This window comes from Onychomys torridus, chromosome 2 (assembly GCF_903995425.1).
Source record: "Onychomys torridus chromosome 2, mOncTor1.1, whole genome shotgun sequence".
Taxonomy (NCBI): domain Eukaryota; kingdom Metazoa; phylum Chordata; class Mammalia; order Rodentia; family Cricetidae; genus Onychomys; species Onychomys torridus.
The window spans coordinates 87,951,899-87,958,074 of record NC_050444.1 but is presented as its reverse complement, the minus strand read 5'-3'; the positions used below and the strand labels follow the sequence as shown (position 1 = coordinate 87,958,074).

The 6,176-nt window shown below is 38.4% G+C and overlaps 1 pseudogene; it reads left to right on the top strand.

Moving 5' to 3' along the window:
* The first annotated feature begins 3,723 nt into the window (after window positions 1–3,723).
* Window positions 3,724–3,954, top strand: LOC118577255 (annotated as a pseudogene).
* Window positions 3,955–6,176: the final 2,222 nt, after the last annotated feature.

Below are 6,176 nucleotides of genomic sequence, written 5' to 3'. Positions count from 1 at the left end.
AAAGAAACACACCTCAAATTAAAAGATAGAAACTATCTAAGAATAAAAGGCTGAGAAAAGACTTTCCAATCAAATGGTCTTAAGAAGCAAGTGGGTGTAGCCATCCTAATATTCAGCAAAATAGACTTCAAACTAAAATCAATCAAAAGAGATCAAGAAGGACATTACATCCTCAACACAGGAAAGATCCACCAAGATGAAGTTTCAATTCTGAACATTTATGTCCCAAACAAAAGGGCACCCACATATGTAAAAGAAACATTACTAAAGCTTAAATCACATATGAAATCCCACACATTAATAGTGGGATACTTCAACACCCCACTCTTACCACTGGATAGTTCTGCCAAATCAAAACTTAACAGAGAAATAAAGGACTTAACTGATGTTATGACTCAAATAGGCTTAATTGATATCTACAGAACATTCCATCCTAACAAAAAAGAATATATCTTCTTCTCAGTACCCCCTGGAACCTTCTCTAAAATCGACCACATACCTGGCCACAAAGCAAATCTCAACAGATACAAAACAACTGGATAACCTCCTGTGTTCTATCAGACCACTATAGTTTAAAGTTAGATTTCACAAACAATAAAAACTACAGAAAGCTTACAATCTCATAAAAATTGAATAATGCTCAACTGAATCACCAATGGCTTAAGGAAGAAATAAAGAAATTAAAGACTTCCTAGAGATCAATGAAAATGTATATACCACATACCCAAATTTATGGGACACTATGAAAGCAGTGCTAAGAGGCAAATTCATAGCACTAAATGCCACATAAAGAAGTTGGAGAAATCTCACACCAATGACTTAATAGCACACTGGAAAGCTTTAGAACAAGAAGAATCAAAATCACCCAGGAAGAATAGACGCCAGGAAATAAATAGAGAGCTGAAATCAATAAAATAGAAATAAAAAGAACAATACAAAAAAATCAATGAAACACAGAGTTGATTCTTTGAGAAAATCAACAAGATATGCAAGCCCTTATCCAAACTAACCAAAAGCCAGAGAGAGAGCATCCAAATTAACAAAATCAGAAATGAAAAGTGACACATAACAACTAGTACTGAAGAAATCCAGAAAATCATCAGGTCATACTTCAAAAACCTCTACTCCACAAAACTGGAAGATCTAAAAGAAATGGATAATTTTCTGGTTAGGTACCACATACCTAAATTAAATCAAGACCAGATAAACTATTTAAATAGTCCAATAACCCCTAAAGAAATAGAATCAGTCATTAAAAGTCTCCCAACCAAAAAAAAAAAAAAAAAGCCCAGGAGCAGATAGTTTCAGCACAGAATTCTACCAGATCTTCAAAGAAGATTTAATACCAATACTCTCTAAATTGTTCCACACAATAGAAACAGAAGGAACATTACCAAACTCCTTCTATGATGCTATAATTACCCTGATTCCTAAACCAAACAAAGATGCAACAAAGAAAGAGAACTACAGACTAATCTCCCCCATGAACATTGATGCAAAAATACTGAATGAAATACTGGCAAACAGACTCCAAGAACACATCAAAACAATGAACAAGTAGGCTTTATTCCAGGGATGCAAGGGTGGTTCAACATACGAAAGTCTGTCAGTGTAATAAACCATATTGCTGTGGATATTGCTCTGTGTAAATAAAATGCTGTTTGGCCAGTGGCCAGGCAGGAAGTATAGGTGGAAGAAGAGAGAAGAGAATTCTGGGAAGTGGAAGGCTGGGGCAGGAGAGATGCTGCCAGCCACTGCCATGACAAGAAATAGATAAGGTACTAGTAAGCCATGAGCCACTTGGCAAAGTATAGATTAATAGAAATGGGCTAAATATAACAGTAAGAGCTAGACAATGGTAGGCCTGAGCTAATGGCCAAGCAGTTTAAATATTATAAATGTCTGTGTGTTTATTTTACAAATGGGTTATTGGACTAACAGGGCTTGGTGGCACCTGGAGAGAAGCTCTCCATCTACACCATATAAACAAACTGAAAGAAAAAAAATCACATGATCATCTCACTAGATGCTGAAAAGGCATTTGACAAAATCCAACACCCCTTCATGATAAAAGTCTTGGAGTGATCAGGAATACAGGGAACATATGTAAAGATAATAAAGGCAATTTACAGCAAGCCAACAGCCAACATCATATTAAATGGAGAAAAACACAAAGTGATTCCACTAAAATCAGGAACAAGGCAAGGCTGTCTGCTTTCCCCATACTTGCTCAATATAGTACTTGAAGTTCTAGCCAGAGCAATAAGACAATATAAGGAAATCAAGGGGATACAAATTGGAAAGGAAGAATCAAGCTTACACAATTTGCAGATGACATGATAGTATATATGAGTGACCCCAAAATTTGACCAAGGCACTCCTATAGCTTATAAAAACCTTTATCAATGTAGCAGGATACAAGATTAACTAAAAAGAAAATCAGTAGCCCTCCTATATACAATTGACAAACAGGCTGAGAAGGAAATCAGAGATGCATCACCCTTTACAATAGCCACAAATGATATAAAATACCTTGGGGTAACTCTAGCTAAGCAAGTGAAGGACCTATATGACAAGAACTTTAAGTCCCTGAAAAAAGAAATTGAAGAAGATGTCAGAAAATGGAAAGATCTCCCATGCTCATGGATAGGTAGGATTAACATAGTAAAAATGGCAATGTTACCAAAAGCAATCTACAGATTCAGTGCAATCCCCATCAAAATATACCAACACAATTCTTCACAGACCTGGAAAGAACAATACTCAACTTCATATGGAAAAACAAAAAACCCAGGATAGCCAAAAGAATCCTGCATAATAAAACAACCTCTGAAGGCATCATGATCCCCAACCTCAAGCTCTACTATACAGGTACAGTAATAAAAACAGCTTGATGCTGGCTTAAAAAATGACATGTGGATCAATGGAATCAAATTGAAGATCCTGATATTAATCCCCACACCTATGAACATATAATTTTTGACAAAGAAGCCAAAACTGTACAATGGAAAAAAGAAAGCATCTTCAACAAATGGTGCTGGTATAACTGGATGTCAACATGCAGAAGATTACAAATATATCCATATCTGTCACCATGCACAAAACTCAAGTCCAGGTGGATCAAAGACCTTAACATAATTCCAGTTACACCAAACTTGATAGAAGAGAAAGTAGTAAGTAGTCTTGAACATGTTGGCACAGGAGATCACTTCCTAAATATAACACCAGTAGCACAGACACTGAGAGAAACAATCAATCAATGGGACCTGTTGAAACTGAGAAGCTTTTGTAGAGCAAAAGACACAGTCAACAAGACAAAGCAACAGCCTACAGAATGGGAAAAGGTCTTCACCAACCCCACATCTGACAGAGGGCTGATATCCAGAATATATAAAGAACTCCAGAAATTAGACATCAAAATGCCCAACAGTCCAGTTAAGAAATGGGCTATAGAGCTAAACAGAGAATCCACAACAGAGGAAGCTTAAATTGATGAAAGACATTTAAGGAATTGCTCAACATCTCTAATCATCAGGGGAATGCAAATCAAAATGAATCTGAGATACCACCTTACACCCGTCAGAATGGTTAAGATAAAAAACACTGAAGACAGCTTATGCTGGAGAGGATGTAGAGCAAGGGGAACTCTCCTCCACTGTTGGTGGGAATGCAAACTTGTACAGCCTCTTTGTAAATCAATATGGCGCCTGCTGAAAAGTTACCATGAGCAAGGCCTACTCTCCTGAGCTGAAGAAATTTATGGACAAGAAGTTATCATATAAGTTAAATGGTGGCCGACATGTACAAGGAATACTATGAGGCTTTGATCCCCTTATGAATCTTGTGATTGATGAGTGTGTGAAAATAGCAACTAGTGGGCAACAGAATAATATTGGCATGATGGTCATATGAGGAAACAGCATCATCATGTTAGAAGCCTTGAAAAGAGTCTAAACAATGGCTGGTCAGCAGAGGAGACCACATTCTTCTCCTAAGGACTATTTGATTGGGGTATAGAATTGGGTCATATACATTTTCATATGAAACTTCTTGCTAAATAAACTCTTGTGGTACTCAGAGTACAAAAAAAAAGAAAGAAAGAAAGAAAAAGAAAATTGGGAATCAATCTCCCCCAAGACCCAGCTATACCACTTACCACTCTTGGGCATATTCGTAAGGAATGCTCAATCATACCAAAAGGGCACATGCTCAGCTGTGTTCATAGCAACATTATTTGTAATATGCAGAACCTGGAAACAACCTATATGCTCTTCAACTAAAGAATGGATAAATAAAATATGGTACATATACACAATAGAGTACTACTCAGCAGAGAAAAACAATGACATCATGAGGTTTGCAGGCAAATGGATGGATCTAGAAAAAATTATCCTGAGTGAGATAACCCAGACTCAGAAAGACAAACATGGTATGTACTCACTAATAGGAGAGTACTAGATGTAAAACAAAGGATGACTAGATTTCTACTCACAACTCCAGGGAGGCTACCTAGAAAAGAGGACCTTAAGAAAAACACAGGGATCACCCAATGATAGAGAAATGAATGAGATCTACATGAGCAAACTAGACATGACGGGGGCTAACAAAGGGCAAGGGTCGAGGGAAAGAGGGCTTAGGGGAGCAGGAGATCCCAGCTGGATCAAGAACAGAGAGGGAGAACAAGGAAAAAGAGATCATGATAAATGAAGACTCCATGCAAATATGAAGAAGCAAAGTGCTAGAGAGGTCCCCTGAAATCCACAAAGATACCTCCACAATAGACTACTGGCATTGTTCAAGAGAAAGCCAGAAGTGACCTAGTCTGGTGATCAGATGGCCAAACACCCTAACTGTCATGCTAGAATGCTCATCTAATGACTAATGGAAGCAGATGCGGAGATTCACGTCTAGGCCCCAGGTGGAGTTCCTGGAGTCCAATTGGTGAGAAAGAGGAGGTTTTGTATGTGTGAGAATTATTGAGACCATGATTGGAAAAAGCACAGGGACAAATATCCAAACTAGTGGAAACACATGAACTATGAACCAATAGCTGAGGAGCACCCAACTGGTTCAGGCCCTCTGGATAAGTGAGATAGTCAATTAGCTTGAACTGTTTAGGAGGCCCCCAGGCAGTGGGACCAGGACCTGTCCTTAGTGCATGAGCTGGCTATTTGGAACTTGGGGCCTATGCAGGGATACTTTGCTCAGCTTGGCTGAAGGGCGGAGGGGACTGGACCTGCCTAGACTGAATCTACCAGGCTGAGCTGAGTCCCCAGGGGAGTCCTTGCCCTGGAGGAGATGGGAATGGGAGGCCGGCGGGGGAGGAGGGAGTACAGGGCAATCCATGGCTGATATGTAAAATTAAATTAAATTATAAAATTTTAAAAAAAGAGAAAAAAGGAAAAAAAAAAAAAGCAAGAGGTATGTTTAGCTAAACAATCTTTCCCAAACTCTGTTTCTACCTATCTTTGAGAAATAGTTGTCTTGACTCTAGCCTATCCTTCAAGGTGGTCTGGTATGTCAGAGCTGTGTGAAATCTTGCTCTGGAAGACAAGTACCTCTTCTGGTACCAGAAATTCTGCTGGTTTCCAACACTTTCTTTTTCTAGCACGAGATTCCTGAAGAAATTGCAATTCCTTAGGTGTGATGGTTTCAATAGTCTTGAAGAGGCAGGAGTCTCTTTAATGAACCTTTACTGCTGCCATGACTGTTACATTTATCAGTCACCTCTCCCTTGCTCTAAAAAGCTATGAGAACTGTTACAGATGACTCATTTATAGGCTTATATATCTATCCTCAGACACTTGTTGGCTGTAATTTTTTAGCTAATTTGTTGAATTCTCAGCACTCATATACAGATAATACTGATCTAAAGTTCACTGTATATTGCTATATAACTTACTTTATATGCAAAGCCCTTATTTACATGACTTGAGCACAGTAGCGTTGTATTGTGGTTTAGATATGAAATGACCTTCACAGACTTATGTGATAATGGCTTTGCTCCCCAATGTAAGGTTTATAGGTAAGTCTTTGGGGAAGTAAGATCACAAGGACTCATTTCAGAGACCCATTGATGAATTTATAACAAGGGCATTATTGAGATGTGGTAAAAAGGAGGAGGAGGTAGTGGTTTGGAGGAAGCAGGGTACTTGAAGTGTGCATGTAAAGGAAGA